This window comes from Trachemys scripta, chromosome 16 (genome assembly GCF_013100865.1).
Source record: "Trachemys scripta elegans isolate TJP31775 chromosome 16, CAS_Tse_1.0, whole genome shotgun sequence".
In the NCBI taxonomy this organism is placed as follows: Eukaryota; Metazoa; Chordata; order Testudines; family Emydidae; genus Trachemys; species Trachemys scripta.
Window position 1 is genome coordinate 8,183,417 of NC_048313.1, and position 19,794 is coordinate 8,203,210.

The 19,794-nt window shown below is 42.4% G+C and overlaps 1 protein-coding gene across 1 annotated transcript in view; it reads right to left on the reverse strand.

Annotated features, from left to right (window-relative positions):
• LOC117889153 (leucine-rich repeat and fibronectin type III domain-containing protein 1-like protein) overlaps window positions 1–19,381 on the reverse strand; it is a 62,829-nt gene extending 43,448 nt beyond the window's left edge. Inside the window, exon 1 of the mRNA XM_034793022.1 lies at window positions 19,322–19,381. The gene's annotated coding sequence lies outside the window, so the exon portion shown is untranslated. The remainder of the gene's footprint in view (window positions 1–19,321) is intronic.
• Window positions 19,382–19,794: the final 413 nt, after the last annotated feature.

Here is a 19,794-nt window from a genome sequence, read left to right on the forward strand (position 1 = left end):
TAGCAGCCGTGTTAGTCTGTATCCGCAAAAAGAACAGGAGTACTTGTGGCACCTTAGAGACTAAGGATGCATCCGAAGAAGTGGGCTGTAGTCCACGAAAGCTTATGCTCTAATAAATTTGTTAGTCTCTAAGGTGCCACAAGTACTCCTGTTCTTTTTACAAGGACTATGTTACTATACCCCTGTAGATCGTTTTAGATGCTTGTAGTTCTCTCAAAGCCCTAGAGGCAATTGTACAATAGGGAGCATAATTGTAGGACAGGGCAAAGATCCAAGCAGCTCTGGATGACTGATTCTTATAAATATTTCTCAATCCTTTGAATTGTACAATGAGAACTTTTTTGGTTGCAAACACCTTCCACTATAAAGCCTATTTTAGCTTCTCTATAAAATGGACTTTGAAAATTGATTTGGCTGGAAAATTGTCCTATTTATTGTAAACGCTAAGGAGAATGCTTCTGTGAAGTTTGAAGAAAGTCCCAACAATTTGAAAGTGACAAATCAGTAAAAATTACCGATCTGAAATGTCAACTTTTGTCTAAATGTTTCTTTTTCTGCCTCTCTCTTAAAAACTAGTTACTGCCCCCATCAAGCTTTCTGCATAGTTAAATCTTCTTGAAACCATATGAGTCATCTGAAGAAAACACGATGTGATTGAGCAATTATTTACAGTTCTTTGTTGTGCTGCATTTTGTGGTGTAATCCTGTTCCAATAGGTTCCAATGGGAGTTATCAAACCATTTCTGCTCCCATTAAAGTTGACAGGAGGTTTTTGGTTTTTTTTTGCCACTGACTTTAGTGGGAGCAGAACTGGACATTGAGGTCAACTGGGCATTATTCGTGAATTCTCTCTGATCCTAGTTAGTCACAGTTATTCAGAGTCATTAATTTATTGTCATGTACTGAACTCACAGATTTTCCATTTTTTAATAATATTAACCAGCTTTTCTTGTGTTAAATTTTTACATCTATTTTTTTGTCTCTAATTATACTGAAAAAGTACTCTCGGGTGACTCTGAGTCAGCACTGCACGGGTGAGTTTCTGATCTGGCATTGATAATCCTACTGAGACAGACGTATTTTAGAGTACAAGAACGTCATCTCATGTTTAGATGCAAAGATCATGAAGCAAAGCTGAGCAGATCACTTGTGCAACTCGCAGAATAACACATTTCACCCCAAATGTGCTCTAAAAAGTTGGTACCAACTTAAATACTTCAGATTTTTTCATGTGCTTCTGCTGACTTTAAGGGGAAGTATTTTACTTTTCGGTCTTCTTTTGTAATGATATTCTTCTCTCCAAAAGAGCCTCCTTCTATAAAGATATGTAAGAATTTCAAATATATTTTTCAAATGAGAAAACTGGTTTTAAGTGCAGAAAGTGCGCTGTATATTTTCTTAAAGCCTGTCTATAGGTTAGAAAATAGTTTTTTAAAATGAAAAATAATCAGTCAAAAACTTTAAGCAACTAAAACAGTTTGATGCAATGCCACCTCTCCAATAACCCCGACAGCAGAGGATCATGATTTCCATGACCTGAAGGGAAGAGTTATGGGTTTAATATGCTACCTTTTTTTGGTAAGGAATGTGATTGTAGCACCAGCAGAGATTTGGTTAAAAAAAAACAACAACAAAAAACAGAATAGTATGGTAACTCACATTATTCCAATTTACTGTCTTTTTCTATTATAATTTTCCATGAGTACTACTGTAAAAAGCTTTTTCCCCTACTTCATTAATGTTACTTTGTTCTGTAGACATTTTATTTAAAAAAATGTACATCCTCCTGTCAATTTTTTAATATAAGCCTGTTATCTCCGAGGGCCAGATTTGTCCCTGATTTACACTCTTGCAACTCCTTATATTCCATCGGGTGGCACTGGATACAAGAGAAGGCAGTGTGATCCACTGTAAACTACATGCATTGTAAATATGTAGGCATAACCACGTAGCTTTATCTGCTCCTACATAGAAATTGTTTTTCTCCCGTTATATCTATACTGTCTTTTTCTATCTAAATATGGACTCTCATGTACATATGCTTTAGGTGTTCTGGGGCCAGTACTTTTAAAGTCATTGAGAGAGGCAATTCTGCAATATTACATAATGTTCATCCACTTGCATATTTCTAATACATATTATGATGCTTTAAGTTTATGTTTGAAAAATACTGCCCATTAATATATTTTATTTACATCATCTTCTATATTTCCCTGATGTAAAAGCCATGAATTGTAAGCTGCTTTTAGTGACAATGAATGGTGCTTCAGCTGCTAGATACTGTCATCGGGTCTCGCGTACAAATGTCAACAATGAAAGTTTGCCGACAATGAAATCTGTTATCAATCGTAAATCAATATATGCTTGTTAATTTTGTTGTTATGTAAAGCCTTCAATATGTGCATCTGGTTATCAATGGTAAATAAAGGCTGAATCTATGTTTTCTACATACCAAATTTAAAGTGTACCTGGCTACTTAAAATGGATATATAAACCTATCTTAACTATATACTCACAAGGGATGAAGCTCATCTGTTTCCTCAACTGTGATTTCCACCTAGAAAAGGGCATTCTGAAATGCAAGCTAAACAAGAGCCTGGTAGTGCAGAAAGTTATTGCACTAATCGTTCAAGCTTGGAGATCAAGTTTCCTAACTGGAGTTCAGATCACAAATGAAAATTGATTTGGCAGTTTTATCCTGTTGGTTGCACATTTGTATCACAAAACCTTGACAAAATTCAATAGAATTGGCCAACTATATTCAAGAGAAATTCAAGGAAGTGCTCCAGAGCAGGACTCAGGTGCCTTGGCAAATGCTGTGGGGAAGTTTGCTCAACATATAAGTCTCTAAGTCAGGATAGAATATGGGATTTTCAAAGACTGTTGTATGAGTCAGTGCTCAGACAGATGTCAGTTCTCATTCAGATACTAGCATGATGGAACAAATCCAAACTTAACTGCAGCCTTCTCTTCTGTTTATGGTATATTCTACATTTGTTTTTCACAATAACAACGTGAACAAAAATATTGTAGGGCTATGTTTAACTGAACATCAATGGGGCTTTCCCTTCTGAACACACACACTAACAGAAACACTCAGTCACCTGCACTTCAGTTTCCCAGCAGAGCCTGGTGGCTGCCCTGGAACTGAAGAAGATGTTAGAAGCCAGCAGAGCAGCCTAGCAACACTTTCATGAACTGCCACATAGACCAGACCTAGACTTGGAATTCTCACTCTTGAAGGGTGGAAAAAGCAATTGCCTTATGGAAGTCACTCACCTGGTGACCTCGAGAGGCTATATCTCAGGTCCACTAATCTAGGATGTGGCCCTGCAAGCTGCATTGCTGAGTACTCTGGCCCTGATATAGCAAAGTTCTTAAGCACATGAGTAATTTTGTTGAAGTCAATGCGGTGCCTTGCAGGATCAAGTGATTGTGCCTCTTTATAAGTAGTCATGGATTTCAATCTCCAGAGATGAGTTACTGCACGTGGCTTTTTAACGTGAAGAGGAGATTGGGAAGTCGAACTGCCATCATAAACCACATTGCTGTCAAGATGAGGCCATGGCTAAAGTCTTTATTTAGTGCTGTTTCTCACTCTACCCACTACAAAAGTCAAATACCAAAGAATGTAAAAAGGAGAAAGAGCAAAGGAGAAAGGAAGATCGTAGTGAAAAATAAACAGAATATTAGACAGATCAATGAACATATTGTGTGGACCTAAGCCTCTTGTGCCATCCTTGCTTCTCGAGAGTGTTTTTCTATGCCCAATATATAGCACAGGCTCCCATTAGCTATAAAAAACATTAAAAAACCCCACCTGAGGCACCCTATGAGTTTAAATCACAGGAAGAAAAGATTCAAAAATTAAAGCTACTATGAAACCAAACTACAGAGCAAGTTTCACAAAACCTCAAACTAGGAGGTTTGCACCAATAAAATCCCTAATTATTGTATTTCTAATAATAATACCATGAGGATTCATGTGCACAAACATTTAGAAATGTAAAGTGCAAATATTATTATTATAACGACTCCTTAGAGATCAGTTTAAGTGCACAGCCTGCACATAGTGCAGTATTTGTGGCCACAAATACAATGTACAGCATAGGCAGTGTATGCAGGTCAGAATATCACAGAGAGGCTAAGGGAGCAAGGAAGGTTTCCCATTCATTGGCATCAGAGAGCACTGCTTCTGTCTTCATTTACACTATTTCTCTGAGAGCCAGAAATGTCTTTTTTTCCATTTTTGAGCACACACTGATGGTGGTTTATGATGATATTTTACTGACTGCAATTTAATCATACAGTGTTGCCCTTTCACACTATTGGACTATAGTCAGTAGTAGTAGTAGCAGTAGATGTACATATCCTAATATATTAAACTGAATTCCAGATTTGCACGATAATCTATCATTCACTTCTGCCTTTCCTCAAATCGATCCCAAAGAACTGCCTCTACACAACTGCATTCTTACTGCACAGAGAGGAGCAGGTGGCTTTTCCTAACTTCTCTGCATCTTTTTTCCTGCCTAGTGTGTCCTAACCATACAGAAACATGGTCAAAATATTTCATCCATCAAAATGATACTTTTCTGCAGAATGAAATACATTGAGAAGAAAGACATTTCTGTAGAGGCCATCAGCCAGCTGAGTCTAGCTGAGATGAACAGACTGTGCTCCTGCATGTTTTCTTATCCCAAATCCAGCTTTTCTGATTGCCACAGCAGCGTGACAACCTGTTAATTGTAAATGACAGGTGCTCACCATCTGGCTCAACTACAAAAAATATAAAGATTTTCTTCCAAATAAGGATTTATTCTTATTCTGCTTTGGCCAAGAATTAAAGAGGAAACTGAATGTTAGTTTCCTTTTAACTGATCAACCAGTTAAAAAAAATCCAGCCCCTCTTCCATGCACTTAATTTACAATAACTTGTTTTAGTAATTACCAGTTAAAGACTGTTTATAATATTTTCAGGTTTGTAACATTTATCCTGACATTTGCTAGTTTCTTTGTCCAGTTCTAATGCAGTATAAATAAATCTCTAAATGGTATGTAAGGAGCTGAAATTATTCTCTCTCTAAACCGTTGGGGTTCCAGTTATAATAGGGACATATGTCGACTTGGGTGTGGGGACTGGACTTTTAGGGTGTAGTTGCATCTCTATTTATTATTATATATTTGTATTCTAGTGGCATCTAAGGATTCCAGATTACATAATGTCAAAGAATGTCATGAGACCATTTTTTAAAAGTAGCTATCAGTTCAGTTTCATCCAGAAATATCTGAGCCATCAGCATGGTCTCTTCCAAAGTTAGTATTAGCATTCTGGCTTTTTGGATATTATATTTAACCCTCAATTTTACAGAAATGTTCATAGTATGGTGATTAATTATTATATCAACATATTTATCCAAATCACAGTCAAAAGTCAACCATTTCATTCATGAAATTGTTAATTAACAAATAATTAACATAAATTGTAAAATAGTTATTTTTCCAATTATCTCCCTTTGGTATATGCTAGTTATACAAATTAGCAACAATTTTTTGCAATTTTCATATTTAACCGCTAGATGGCACGAACAGTCTCCATATTTTCTTTAGCAAGGATTACTTGCAGTTTTTCAGTTCCACAAGCAGGTGGCATTAACAGTGTCTGTTTATTACACTACAGTGACAAACAGATACTGAAAGACAAAAATAAATTGTATTTTTAAAATTCTGATGCATAAATGTTAACAGTTTCTCTTAGGAATGACAATGTCTTTTAAAAAGCTCAGGAGTACTTGTGGCACCTTAGAGACTAACAAATTTACCAAGATAGGACAGACTCTTCTGCTGGGCTAAGAGTATAGCTGGAAAGATTGGGTGGGTTAAGGGAACTACTGTTGTGGCTCCTTGTGGCAGGTAGCAGTTTGGATAGTTTAGTGTTCTTTTTCCTTTGTAGAGAGGCAAAGTTTGTGTTGTAAATGGCTTGTCTAGTTTTTGTAAAGTCTATCCATGAGGAAGTTTGTGTGGAAGGTTGTTTTTTTTATGAGACTATCCAGTTTTGAGAGCTCATTCTTAATCTTTCCCTGTTTGCTGTATAGGATGCTGATCTTTTAAATGCATTTATTTTTAAATTTTAAATGTCTTTTAAAGCAATATTACATATATACGAATACATAATACAAATAAACATACTGCATGCACAAACACTTCCACTCTTTCTTTCACAAAAGCTCTTCTACTCAAATGTATTGCAATGGTGTTAAAGAGTGTGTTCCTAATGTTAAGCTTTAAACTGTTGCTAAGTGTGTGAGGAGGGAAAAATATATGCAAGTCTGAATACCATATAGGAAAAGGCAGGTGACAGACTTTATGGGAGAAGAGACATATTGTAGAATGGGAAAGAATGGAAGTTCTTTGCTGACACGACTGATATCACACAGCTGATAGAAGGGCCCAGAAAATTAACAAGAAGGGAGATATAAAATGTTCTGATGTTGCCTTTCCACCAGGAAAACTGAGACACTAGTGATTAAACAGAATTATTATTAGTAAGGATGATATTCAAAAAAAGATAACCAAGAGAAGGTGCAGCATTAAACCTCTCTCTCCTGCAAAACATGTTTAGAAGTCTGACTGCTCTACATACTTATTTTTCCTAAATTGCCTCTCAGGGATTAAACGCTCAATAAAATCTATTTATAGAGAAAGGGATTTTGTAGACGAGAGCTGAATTTCTCAACTTGAGGTGATGTCACAATTCTCTACATTGATAATTGTGTACATTAAACTATAAATTTCTGCAGAGAAGGGGGTATAATCAAATTGTGATCAAGTAAGCTAGGTATTTTTATTATCTGTAAAGTTGCAGTCCATTATCTTTAATAATGGACAAGTCTGGAAATCTTGAAGGCATGGGACTGTCCAAGACAAGGTCATGAAGATAACCCAGGGATTTTCTACCAAAAAATCGTAGCTGAGTTAGAGAGCTGGGAAGATGTAGTTATATTCATTCACTTCAAGTGAAATTCCTTCTTGCGGAGAGGGTCAGCACATAGGCATGACACCATTCAGATCCCCTTTAAGCCTCGTTTTCAGGGTTCACATAGTGCCTAGTTCTCCTGCTAGCCCTCTGCACAGGGGTGAATTCATAGTTTGTGAATATTTTTGCCTGAACACAAAGATTTTTGTTCAGTTTTGCAAAAAACTATACTCATTGGAGCCAATGACTATTGTTCATTGATGTCATTTATTCCCATTAAGTTAGCATTGAGAAGCTCCGCTTTCATTTTACAAAATACAGATAAAAGGTTCCTTCCTGTCCATCTTCTCCAGAGCCATGTTTGCCAGCATAAGACAGCTTTTTGCAAGGAAAAATGAAAGTCAGACACTTTAATTCCCCTGAGCTAAAGCTGCTGAAAGATTCAGTCACCCTGACAGTGATCTGCATACAATAATGGGGATGATTCAAGGTATACTTACATGATGTCTGAGATCAAAAAAAGAATTCTGAGACTTCTCCCGCCAATGGACCCAGGCTCTTTCCCCAGTGGATTGCAGGGAAGAAGGGAACACGCCACAGAGGCAGTACTCCTACAATGCTCAAATCCATTGCACCATGTTTCCTTGTACTAACAGAAGCAGAAGGGAGAGTTTGGCTTTAAAGGTCTAAACCAGCACCTTGACTTGCACGCAGAAGATATTCCTGGAGTGCTGTCTGGAGCACTATGTTTCCTATGGCTAACCTCTCTAAGCAAAGTGGGCTGCCACATTCTGTGTTAGCTGAAGTATCAGGATAGTCTTCCAATGACATATTATGTATAACTGATGGTGAGTGAGATAATATCCTGCATTGGACCAACTTCTCCTGGTGAAAGAAACAAGCTTCTGAGCTTACACAGAGCTCTTCTTCACATCTATGTAAATTTGAAAGCTTGTCTCTCTCACCCACAGAAGCTGGTTTAATAAAAGATATTACCTCACCCACCTTGTCCCGCTAATATCCTGGGACCCAAACAGCTACATAACCCTGCATGGAAAATGTCGTAAGCACAGCCATACTGGCTCAGACCAAAGGCCCATCTACCCAGTATCCTGTCTTCCGACAGTGGCCAGAAGGAATGAATAGAACAGGTAATCATCAAGTGATCCATCCCCTGTTGCCCATTCCCAGCTTCTGTCAAGCTTTCTGAGCTGCAGCTTGAAGCAGGAGAATGAGAACAGATATTAGAAGAGAAGCAAGAGCAGAGAAACAAACAGCAGCATGAAGCCCTGGAGCTGGCCTTTCCCTTGCCTCACTTAGTTATTTGACAGATACATTGGCAGCACCCCTCCTCAGGTATCATTTAGAAACACTGCCAGTACCACAAACAGACTCTCCTCCCCAGCTCCTAAACTCAAAAACACACTCAGTGCTGAAGGAAATTCAGACAATTACCAAGGAGACATTAAATGCTTCAGTGGTTTGATTAACAGACTCATACATTACAAGAACAGAAGGGACTATTGTGACCATCTAGTCTATCCTGTACAACATAGGCCATAGGACTTAATCATGGACTATCAGAGTTGGAAGGGACCTCACGAGGTCATCTAGTCCAACCCCCTGCTCAAAGCAGGGCCAATCCCCAACTAAATCATCCCAGCCAGGACTTTGTCAAGCCTGACCGTAAAAACCTCTAAGGAAGGAGATTCCATCACCACCCTAGGTAACCCATTCCAGTGCTTCACCACCCTCCTAATGAAATTTTTTTTCCTAATATCCAACCTAAACCTCCCCCACTGCAACTTGAGACCATTACTCCTTGTTCTATTATGTGGTACCATTGAGAAGAGTCTAGATCCATCCTCTTTGGAACCCCCTTTCAGGTAGTTGAAAGCAGCTATCAAATCCCGCTTCATTCTTCTCTTCTGGAGACTAAACAATCCCAGTTCCCTCAGCCTCTCCTCATAAGTCATGTGCTCCAGCCCCCTAATCATTTTTGTTGCCCTCTGCTGGACTCTTTCCAATTTTTCCACATCCTCCTTGTAGTATGGGGCCCAAAACTGGACACAGGACTCCAGATGAGGCCTCGCCAATGTCCAATAGAGGGGAATGATCACGTCCCTTGATCTGCTAGCAATGCCCCTACTTATACAGCACAAAATGCCGTTAGCCTTCTTGGCAACAAGGGCACATCGTTGACTCATATCCAGCTTCTCGTCCACTGTAACTTCTAGGTCCTTTTCTGCAGAACTGCTGCCTAGCCACTCGGTCCCTAGTCTATAGCAGTGCATGGAATTCTTCCGTCCTAAGTGCAGGACTCTGAACTTGTCCTTGTTGAACCTCATCAGATTTCTTTTGGCCCAATCCTCTAATTTAGATCCCTCTGTAGCCTATCCCTACCTGACAGCATATCTACCACTCCTCCCAGTTTGGTGTCATCTGCAAACTTGCTGAGGGTGCAGTCCACGCCATCCTCCAGATCATTAATGAAGATACTGAACAAAACCAGCCCTAGGACCGACCCTTGGGGCACTCCGCTTGATACTGGCTGCCAATTAGACATGGAGACATTGATCACTACCCGTTGAGCCCGATGATCTAGCCAGCTTTCTATCCACCTTATAGTCCATTCTTCTTTAACTTACCGGCAAGAATACTGTGGGAGACCGTATCAAAAGCTTTGCTAAAGTCAAGGAATAACACATCCACTGCTTTCCCCTCATCCACAGACCCAGTTATCTCGTCATAGAAGGTCATTAGGTTAGTCAGGCATGACTTGCCCTTGGTGAATCCATGCTGACTCTTCCTGATCACTTTCCTTTCCTCTCCTCTAAGTGCTTCCCGGGCAGCGGGACTCGGGAGCAGCCGCTGCTGCAGCTCCCACTGCCGCGGGGAGAGGAAGCGGCCAATGGCCAAGCTCGGTGGCTGCGGCTCTGGCGCCTGGGCCCGAACTCCCCGAGCCCGGGCCTGCTGCGGGGACCCAGCAGCGCGTGGGTGCAATCCCACAGTGGCCCCGGGGCGGAGGCATCGGCAGCCCAGGCCCGTTCGTTCCCCTGCGGGACCCGAGCGGGACGGGCGGGCTGGGGCCTGCTGCCCCCACTCCAGGACCGCTTCGGGATAGCACCAGCTGAGCAGCAGCCCAGACGCGACTGGCCAGGGGCTGGGCGCAGCGTGCGCGCTGCTAGGTCCCCGCAGCAGGCCCGGGCTCGGGCCTGGGCACCAGAGCTGCAGCCGCCGAGCGCCATGGCCGCTTCCTCCCCCTGCGGCAGTGGGAGCTGCAGCAGCGGCTGCTCCCGAGTCCCGCTGCCCGGGGGGGGAGAACAGCCGCCGCCTGGCCCCGCGGGCCGCCCCCCTATTCTCCCTACCACCCGACTGAGTCCTGCCTGCTCGGGGCCAGGCTGGACTCTCACTCACCCTGGCCCCGTGCTCCCTCTGCGTCTCCCGGGCCTCCCTCCAGCACTTGTGGAGGAAGGGTGTTTTTTTGTTTTTTTGCCCCCCTCCACCCCCGACATCCCGATATTTGACTTGGGTGATCTGGTCACCCTAGCTCCAGTTAAACTGAGATGAGCTTGGAGGCGGGCTACCGCCAGCCCTTCAGTGACCTCCCTCCTCCGGGGTGAGTGAGGGAGTGTTACAAGGACACAGTAACCTAGTAGCAGTTGCACCAGTACCAAATAAAAATATTAATCTCCCTGTTCCTACTGTTTATACATCCAATGATTGCATTAGCTACAGCATCACACTGGGAGCACATGCTCAGCTGATTTTCACCAAGAACCACACGTTTTTTTCAGAGTCAGTGCTAACCAGGATGGATGGAAATGGTAGAATTGTCATTAATAATGCAGAAAAGGCAGTATTCATTAAATATTTCTCTTCTGCATTTGGGAAAAACCCAGATGATATAGCCATATCACATGATGATGATGAAACACTTTTCATTCCAACGGTCCTTTCTGGCTTCAGGCAGGAAAGAAAACATGGCACATCCATTTCAGTCATAAATACGGTTCCATCACTGGCCATCATGAGGCTGAACACAGCATTGTACCTAGAAAGAAAGTCTCTTAAACTCCCTCTCAAAACACTCCTGTTTGCTGCTTGCAAGTTTGCCACACAACTGACTTTCATCCTGAGCTTGGATGCTTAGTTCCACTCTCTCACTAAGAGAGCAATTAAACACTCAGACTTCAAAGAGCAGGGCTGATCAAAGGCCCAATGGTCACAGCCACATGGCCTGAGATAAAAACAAACCTGTCTTACCCCAAGTGCACAACCCATATGCATAGAACAAACAGAACAATAACAAACTGACCCAATCTCACTATCTCCAAGCACAAGATCCTTAGCTATACACTCTGAAACTCCCATATTTGCCTGTTTGCTCCTCAGTCAGGTTCCGAACACACCACGTTCTAGTGTGTGAATCATATCTGCATTCTCTCTGCTTTACCCCACCCCCTCCCTTTATGCCATTCATGTGGGCCATGCTCTGTTTTTGGGAACATTTCAGACTTAATTATAGACACAGTTGTATCACCAAAGCTTAGATTCAGAATTCCACGGGGCAGCGTGCAGTAGCAGATTTGTATAAACATGCCCTTGAACAATTTTAGGAGTATGGCCTAGGTTTGGTGTACAGATTCCAGAAAAACAAAATCACAGGCTGTGACTAAAGCCATGTAAATTGAATCTGATGAAGAATTGAGCACTTATAACCTTTTAGATAATTCTCAGCAACAAGACTATGAAGCGAACAGATTTTTATGTCTGTCCTATTCTACTCTCTCTGTGTGAGACCTCTGGAATTGTTAAACTTTTGTTGAGGACAGTAATTCAAATGGTTTTAACCTCAGGCTAAAGCTGTACTTGGACTGGTTCCAAAGATACATTATAATAACCAGGGTAGAAGGAGACAAAGCAGTCTTCAACGCTATTTATAAGTGTGTTCAGGGACTGCAGGTTTCAGAGAAGTAACTACTCACCTATGCTGTGTTCTAACGCCTTACAATCACAACTGACATGTTAAAGCATTTACTGTACATCTGATGGTTGGCTGATGGGTGCTTATAAAGGAAAAAGCCTCTGTATGTCAAGGGTTACTAGCAGGAACAAAAATTCAGCATAAATTCATTCTTTTCAGCTGCAGCAAAATTTCTCCCCAATGAGACCTGATCTGAACAATAGCAACATCTGAAGCCTTAAATTAGTTAATGTTATAAAGCTCTATCAAGACTAAAGAGCATTTTACGTTTTTGGTGGTTTCTGATGGATTTTTTTCCCCACTATAACAAAAAAGTTTAAAATTAGTTTGTATTAACCTATTCTGGAATAAATGCTACTTCTTACTAATTATTTGGCAGCTTTCTTTCTCCACAAAATTTAGTAGACTGGACATATTCTCTAACTTTGGGCCTGATCCAAAGCCTATTGAATTTAATGGGAGTCTTTGTACTGATTTCAATGGTCTTTGGATCAGGCCCATTCCTTGACAGCCTTTTCTCACATTTTAAATCTGTATGGTGTCCACCTCTGCAAGCTCACTGAGTCCAGCAACAGTACTGGTGAGGAAATAAATGTAGAAGGCTGGGCTTACTACACTGGGGGGACAGGGATAGCTCAGTGGTTTGAGCATTGGCCTGCTAAACCCAGGGTTGTGAGTTCAATCCTTGAGGGAGCCACTTAAGGATCTGGGGCAAAATCAGTACTTGGTCCTGCTAGTGAAGGCAGGAGGGGGCTGGACTCAATGACCTTTAAGGTCCCTTCCAGCTCTAGGAGATAGGATATCTCTATTAACTACTAGATTTGAAACATGGAATGAGATTTAATAATATTTACTGGAGTGAAGGACAGAAAGCAGTCCTGGGATTTCCTAGCTTTTGTCAGCTTCAATCAGACCCTCAATACTATTTTAATGACAGAAAGCAAAATCAAAACACAGCAAGAAAGGTTACTGGTGATGTGAGTTGTTTAAAAGACATCTAGACATGCCAGCTGTGAAAAAGCTGTGTGATCCCTGAAGCCTAAAGTGAAAAGTAATCTATAGACTATGACACACTCATACCATAACGACAGGTACATTATATAGCTTAGTCAACCAGTCCAGCTTTCTCTTTGCTGATACCAGGAAACCATTATGATATCTCTACAATGGTGCTACACAGCCACTGGTCCATCCCATCATGAATATCTGTAATCACACTGACAGCATTCAGATCTTATAATGTGTGCATGTCCCCATTTACTTATATGGGTCATAGTACTCAAGTGTCTGAGCAAGCAAAACTCCCATTACAGTTTATGTAGAAGTTTGCAGGATTACGCCTTAAATTAACAATTAGCAGGTGAGGCAATGTGGCCACTGTAGTTACTTTTGTGCTCATTTGCCAACAACAAGATTGAATTAAAACCAATTAATCTGTGGTTTTGTTAAGTAAGAGAAAATGTTGAGTGTCAGAGTCTCTTAAATTTTAAAAAATGGCCTGAAATTTCACAATATCCACATAATGAGACAGAGAGATGGGGCTTTAGTTTGACATTTTATCTAGAGGCAGAGCAGCTCCCAGTGCTGGACTGTCTGGAGGTAAGTCTACTTCTAAGTAAGCACAGTGATACATGATATTCTTAGGTTCACTATCTGTCTACGCACACAGACTTAGCCAAATATTAGCAATTAAGAGGATTTTTTAAACTATAAAATCTATTATAAATTGTAGCAATGCAAAACTCATTCACAACCAAGTCCCTGCACTTTATACACCCACTTTTGTGGTTTAATAAAGTCTATTACCTAATCTACTTGTTTGATTTCATCAGGATTGTAGCAGTAGTTCTGTACAACCTACAAAACTCAGGGCACTGAGCACCTTACAAAATCAAGCCTCTAGTGTCACACTGTATACACACACACAAAGCACCTTATTAAACTGACATATTGTACGTGCTCATAATGAAATGAATGAACATAGAAGATGTGAAGGAGGGAATAGAACCAAAGCCCTCAGGCTTCCTCGGTAAATGTTCTATTTAACAAGTTAAAGGCAATGTTCTACCATCTCCAGACAGCATGAGACTCCTTTTCACCTGCAATTCTTTACAACAAATGATCATAAACATCAAAATGCTATAGTGCTTTCTATTAAATCTCTTATAAGTGCTCACAGCAATGGAAAACAAAGGCCTGAATTTCCGTAGAGGCTATTTGACTTATGTTGGGTTTCAATAAATAATAACAACAAAAAAGAATTATTTGCATTTCTGTAGCACTTCCACCCCAAAATCTCCAAGCTTATTACAAGCAGTAATATATTAAGGTATCTGGAGCCCAATATGGAGAGAGCAACCTGAGTTAATCTATCAAAATAATCCCACTCAGACTGCTCTCTTTAACCCTATGCTGCTATTGCCAAACTGGGCTTCAGAGCAAATGTGTGTCTCCTATCTCCTTAGGACTAGACTGATTATATGGGGTCATCTGACAGTAAAGGATGATGCACAGCTGTCTACTTCGGGGTTGTGACGGTACCTCGCATAAGGCGTTATGGGAATATGACATAACTGGAATATATTTTGTGCTGCCTGTGCCATGTAAAAAGAAGAACAGGAGTACTTGTGGCACCTTAGAGACTAACAAATTTATTAGAGCATAAGCTTTCGTGGACTACAGCCCACTTCTTCGGATGCCATGTAACATATCTCTGTAAAGGTTATGGTCTACTATATCTATTCATCCTATTTGTACACATATATCATTTTGTACTTGAGGTTAAGAATATTGGCTGTAAACTTGCTTGATTTCGAAGTAAGCTTTGTGAGGCATTTGGTCAGCTTCTTTAGGAAGGAATTCGCAAGGTTAAGTACCTGATCAGGAAGCACTTGGGGAACAATGCATCTTGGAATGCTCCAATCCACATAAGAAGTCTTCCTGGAGACATACAAGATACCATGTGGACAATGGCTTCTGTCTGTAAAGACTGAGTCATGCATGGATATGTGACTTGCCCAGGTGACTCCAGAACGCCATCTCAGAACTGGATTTGCATAGAAATGAGGAGGGGGGGGTCTCCACCCACAAGAGAAAGTCTATTTAAACCCAAGAGAGACCCCTCCATTTGGTCTTCAGCTGGCTAAAGAAGGAGCCTCTCCACCCCCCAGGATACTTGAAGGAACCTGGAACAAAGGACAGTAACTACAGAGGGTGTGAGTGATTGCTGGACCCAGGCTAAAAGGAGATTAGTCTGTAAAAGGGAGCATTCTGGAACTGGTGAGGATCTTATCTGTATTCAGTCTGATTAGACATAGATTTGCACATTTTTATTTTATTTTGCTTGGTGACTTACTTTGTTCTGTCTGTTACTACTTGGAACCACTTAAATCCTACTTTCTGTATTTAATAAAATCACTTTTTACTTATTAATTAACTCAGAGTATGTATTAATACCTGGGGGAGCAAACAACTGTGCATCTCTCTCTATCAGTGTTATAGAGGGCGAACAATTTATGAATTTACCCTGCATAAGCTTTATTCAGGGTAAAACGGGTTTATTTGGGTTTAGAACCCAATGGGAGTTGGACATCTGAGTACTAAAGATAAGCACACTTCTGTGAGCTGTTTTCAGGTAAACCTGCAGCTTTGGGGCAAGTAATTCAGACCCTGGGTCTGTGTTGGGGCAGATGGGAGTGTCTGGCTCAGCAAGACAGGGTGCTGGAGTCCTGAGCTGGCAGGGAAAACAGGAGCAGAGGTAGTCTTTGCACATCAGGTGGCAGCTCCCAGGGGGTTTCTGTGATCCAACCCGTCACCCGGGTGCACAGGGAATCATCCTGCCTCAGGGAAAAGAATGCTTCTTACAACTGAACCAACTACCAAAGTCCTTTGTGGATACAACTTATTCTTCTGCCCTCATTTGGCCAGTGCATTGTGGGACAGAATTCTGGCCCTGTCTCCTTACCACCCCTTAGGAGTGCGAAGTCCTTCCTGGGCAGTTGGGAGGAAGCAGTCCTGCACTCTCCAAAGCACAGCAGCTGCAATTCTACTTGTCCCTTTGTGGGCTGCCCTTTCCCTTCTCCGCCCCCTCCATCTTGCTGAATAAGGGCCAGGCAGATTCTAGGCTTCAGTAAATACCTTCAAGAGCAGTAATGTGGTTTATCAGGTATCCCTCTCACAGGATCTCTCTGCCATTCAAATGCCATACAGCCATGAACAACTAGTTAGCATGTATTTGCTAGATCAACAATGACAACCAGTGATGTACCAAAATGAAATTTAATCTCTGTAGAGCTCCTGACTTAAAAAAAAAAGATGGGTCTGGGCTTGAACCTCTTATCCAAATATAGCAGAACTTGGTGGTGGGGTTTGGGCTTTAGACCCAAACCTTGATCCCAGTTTTGAAGCTCTGAGCTACCGCTAATTAAAACAAAACAGGCCTGTGAGGTGCTTGTGTCCCCTAAAAGTTAAACAGCCACATGGGAGTTGGTGAGCTTCTTTCCATTGAGTCCTATGCAGTAAAATCTCTCCCTAAATCATCGTTTGCCAAAAGATTCCTAAAAACACCGAGGATCCAATCTCCTCTTGCTGATGTAGGTGTAGATCCAGTGATGTGACAGCTGATTTACACTGACCTAAGTGAAAGGAGAACCTCTTTCAAGACAAATTGCAGCAGAACAATCTATCCTAAGAGCAGCCATGCAAAAGGAATAACTTTAAATTGAACACTGCACTTGTGTTTCCTAGAGACTCTCTTGGTACGCTGGATTGGGCAGCATAGCCATTAGTCATTGCAGACACATAACCAAACTGTTCTGCTATCTGTTCTGCCAATGGAGAGAGCTTGAGATTCCACTATCAGAGCTATTAGATAACTGAAATCAGATCGCTGAGGAGAGTTTAAATTGATTTGCCTAGGTAGAAGACCCAATAAAAGTCTATCAGGTTAGTAATGAGTTTCTTTTATGCAAACTCAGAACATTCTGTGTGGTTTCCTTGTTGGGGTCAGAATAAGTTTATTCCTATGGGAATTCTCCTAATCAGATCAGGAGGAGAACGAACCTACTGGCAAATCTGGTTACTGTGGTTTCAGGGGCTGGCTGTATTGATTTTTGAGGAATGTTTTTATCTCTTGACATGGAGGTTTTAATGCAGGAGGCATAAAGGACTGAAAATGCACTTCCTTTTTCAATACTTTAAAAGTGCAAGCATAGATAGTTTTTCTCTGAGCCATTTCACAAGAAGAACAGTGCTTTACAAATATTTTTAACTGCAAGGAACATAAATTAGTACCCCGAATGCTACCTTGGTTGCATCTTGAAGGAGATATGGCTAGAGCTGGCAAGGAAATGGACTTCTAGTTCTTTGAAAAATGTTGAGTTCTTGGAAAACTTTTCATCCCAAATTGGAACAAAAATAAAAAAAAATGGCTGTTTTTGTGGAACTGAAAGTCTGTAATATTTTGTTTCAGAAACATCAAAATGTTCCTGCAATGGGAATGTTTTGGTGTTTCTGAAAAGCAACACAGGGTCTTCAGTAGTTCCTAGCTCTCAGATGAGCACCTAGCAACTATAATCCACCTACCTATATCTGCCAGGGACAATCAAAAATTCTAGCTAGTACAACAGCAGCCCACCTCCTGTGTGGGGCCTGGAAGCCATAAGTAAATCATACCAAAGCTGTATCCACTCCACTGGCTCCCTGTTTGCTCCTGGGTCACGTGCAAGGTCCTGATAATGGTTAATCCACAACTGTTCTGGTTATCCTATAACAACTGCCTGTGCGGGGCTTCTTGTACCTTCCTATGAAGAACCTGTAACTGGTCACTCTTGGTGACATGATATCGTACCAGCAAGTCTGATGAAGTATGTCAATCCCTTTGTTCCTATGAGTTCAGGCTACCTTAGAGGTGACCAAAACTACCATCAGTGAGAGACCAAACCGGTTTGACTCAGTGAAGATGCAGAAACTATCAGTGCCTGGAATGCAATTCCTGGGAACTGGAGTAAGGCACCCTCAATGAAACCCCTGGGACTAGAGAAAACTAGCATGAGCCCAAGTGTGACTTTTTAGCATACACTGCACTGTAAACCCAAGTCTATGGGAACCACATGTGAGCATCCACACTGCACTAGAAACCTGGGTTTACAATTGCTGGACCTGGGTCTCACAATCATGCTAATGTGTTCATATTGCTCTATGCAGACCTTCTGACTCAGGTCTATGGCTTGAGCTGCATCCACACCGCAAAATGATAGGGCTTGAACCCGAGTCTAGGGTTGAACTTTCTAATTGCACAAAACCGAACACCCTAACCCCCCCCCTCACTAAATTCCCCCTCCCTTGGCGGCTCAATCTCCTGCACCCTCACTCACTTTCATTGGGCTGGGGCAGGAGGTTGGGGGAGGCTGGGGGTGCAGGCCCTGGGCTGGGGGCTGAGAATGAGGTATTTGGGGTGCAGGAGGGGGCTCCAGGCTCGGGCTGAGGGATTCGGAGTGCGGAAGGGGCCGCGGATTGAAGCAGAGGGGTGGCATGCAGGAGGGCGTGAGGGCTCTGGGGTGGGGCCGGGGATGAGGGATTCAGGGTATGGGAGGTGGCTCTGGGCTGGGGCAGGCGGTGGGGTCTGGGAGGGGTATGGGCTCTGGGCTGGGGCCAGGGATGAAGGATTTGGGGTGCAGGAGGGGGCTCCAGGTTTGGGGGGGCTCAGGGCTGGGGTAGCAGGTTGGGGCTCGGGGTTGGGGCGCAGGCTTACCTGCAGTGGCTCCCAGTCAGCGGCACAGCGGGGGGCTAAGGCGGGCTTCCTGCCTGTCCTGGCACCACAGACTGCACTGCGCCCTGAAAATGGCCAGCAGCGGGCCTGGCTCCTAGGCAGAGGCGCGCAGGCAGCTCTGCGCGCTGCTCTCACCTGCAGGCACCGCCCCTCAGCTCCCATTGGCTGGAAACTGGGCAATGGGTTGGGGAGTCTGTGCTCAGGGTGGGGGAAGCACATGAAGCCCTGTGCCCCCCCCCCCCCCCCGCCTAGAAGCCAGACCTGCTGGCCGCTTCTGGGTCACAGCACGGTGCCAGAACAGGTAGGGACTAGCCTGCCTTAGCCCGGCATCACCTCTGACCGGACTTTTAACGGCCCAGTCGACAGTGCTGACGGGAGCTGCCAGGGTCCCTTTTCGACTGGGTGTTCCAGTTGAAAACCGGACACCTGGTCACCCTACTCGAGTCACAGTGGGTCATGGGCTCTGACTACGCACCTTTGGCAGGGTCCTAGGACCAAGTCCTGCATGCTAGCTGACCTGCATCAGACTGATTTATGTGAGTATGGAACCTCAGTCAGAGCCTGGACCTAGTGTGCAGGGTAGACATACCTTTACAGGGCCTGGTGACAGAGCCTCCTTTTTTCAGTAGAATCCCTGCAAAAACTGAAAAACGAAGATGAAGACAGAGTGAGAGAGGGAGGAGCGTAAAGTATGAGAGAGAAAGAGACCTCCCCATCCCCAGATAGATATATGATTAAGCATAGGATGGCAGAATCAGAGTCTTTCTCAAATAATTCATGCTGATTGGCACTCAACAGTATCTAGGAAAGCATGATAGATAGAAGAGGCAGTGAAACATTTCCCATAAATTAATACTTGTAAAGAAGTAAAACTGATGTGAGACCAACCAAATCTGAACACTCGCCATTTGACAGTAAAAAACTGTTGGGGAGATATAAATCTGATAGAATAATATTCTTTTTTGCAACACAGCCCTAAATGAAAGGAAAGTGAAGAATGTAGAAGAATGTACTTTTTGGACATTGACTGTATAATTTGCTGAAATGAATAAAACAGTAATA